The following is a 1796-nucleotide window of genomic DNA, read 5'->3' on the forward strand; positions in this document are numbered from 1 at the left end:
AGATCTGGGAGAGGGGAGAGAGGGGAACGAAAAGATATGTATATATACAATTTTCTCTCGCTTTATACAACACAAACGCATTTTATACATTTGTGTTTGTGTAAAGTGAGAGAGGCGAGGAGAGACTGCCCAGCGAGAAACGAGAGTGACGAGTGAGAAATTCAGGGAGAGAGGCGAAATGGCAACAGTTTGCTACGGGTTACAATTAAATCAAACTGTGGATATAACATTTAATTTGAATTAATAATTTGCTATTTTATACAATTTCCCTTTAATTAATGTGAGCTAACTTATACATGTATAAAAAGAGACTAGCTCATGTTGGACCCGTGCATAGCACGAGCTTACCTTGCTAGCCTATATAGAAATGGGACTTTTGAGTACGAACATAGCAATGGATTGTTGTACAAAAAATTGTGTAGATTGTACTGCAAGTTATGACCAATTTTATTAGTGAACAAACACGTTGATTTCAGCTCTCTTTAAGTAACCACGTGTAATTGTAACCATTTATCTTACTTATAACATACTTTCTCTGTCTAACAATAGTTGTCCGTTATTGATTTGGCACACCTCTTAAGAAATAATAAATAATAGAGGTAATATTACTATATTATCCTTTGACTTTATTAAATTTAATATTTTGAAAATGTGTTAGATGATAAATAGTATTTAACTGCAAGGGTAAAATAGACATAAAAGATAAGTTATCTCTAGATTTTTTAATCCTACTACTGAACCCGGAAATTGCATAGATTGCTTTGCTAGGGATTCCCTAGGTAACCAAACCAATTCCTGTCATTTCACACAAAAAATGGTCTGTTTTGAGTGTTTGAAGTGGACGAACAATCAGCGTACGTAATCAAGTTTCATGCCATCATGTCTTTCTTTTTCTAGCTCCTCGCGGATTCTCTGTATTCTCTTCCGAACAACGGATTTCCTCTTTCTATTAAGAAATTCTAAAGAATAAGTCCCTCGATGAGGAAAGAAGAGGCTTTTGATCGAGATGGGTAGAAGAAGCACTGCAATGTATGCAGACATTACAACTAACTCGTGGAGGTAGAAAAACTGTTTTCGAAAGACCCCGGCTTGAGTGCAACAAATTCAAACACAAAGGATAAGGAAACATTGCACCAGAAAGTCTAATCAATAAAGGCAAGAACATACTAATTGTAACACCCCGGAAAAAAATTGAGCTAAGACTCTAACCATCCTTCGTAGTGAGTAAGTTTTTGCCAAGGAATTTAAAATTTATTTAGTATTAAGGTCAGGTCACTAAATGTAGAACCTTGAGTTCTAAAAGAACTAAATTGGAAATAACAAAAATCTAAAATTTGGAGAGTTAAGCTAAGTATGAGTTTTGGGTCAACTTCAAATGACCATAACTCTCAGTAGAAAATGAGTTAGGTGTGCTATAAGATGTAACTTGAAATATCTTTGAATTATCTTTCCAACGCCACCGAGTTTGCTAAGTTTCGAGTTTGGATGAGTAAGATATGGCCTTTTGAAGTTAGGTTGTCTAGTTAAGGAAAGCTAGCCGAAAATAGTAAGGGGTATTTTGGTGTTTTCCTTACCCAATCAGATTTAATTTGTTTTTAGTAATATTTTAGGGGTCTAATCCTATTAGGTTCAGTTTAATAATCCTAATATACGCCTAGGGTTTTAGTTGAGAGTTCAAGAAGAGAAAATAAGAGAAAAGAGGAGAGGATCAAGCGTTCGTCGAGATTCTTGTGTCTTGATGCGAATTTTCACATGGGTTTAATTCCTAAGAGGTATGTAAGCTTCCATAGTGTTGG

Source organism: Solanum tuberosum, unplaced genomic scaffold (assembly GCF_000226075.1).
Source record: "Solanum tuberosum cultivar DM 1-3 516 R44 unplaced genomic scaffold, SolTub_3.0 scf00173, whole genome shotgun sequence".
NCBI classification, from domain to species: domain Eukaryota; kingdom Viridiplantae; phylum Streptophyta; class Magnoliopsida; order Solanales; family Solanaceae; genus Solanum; species Solanum tuberosum.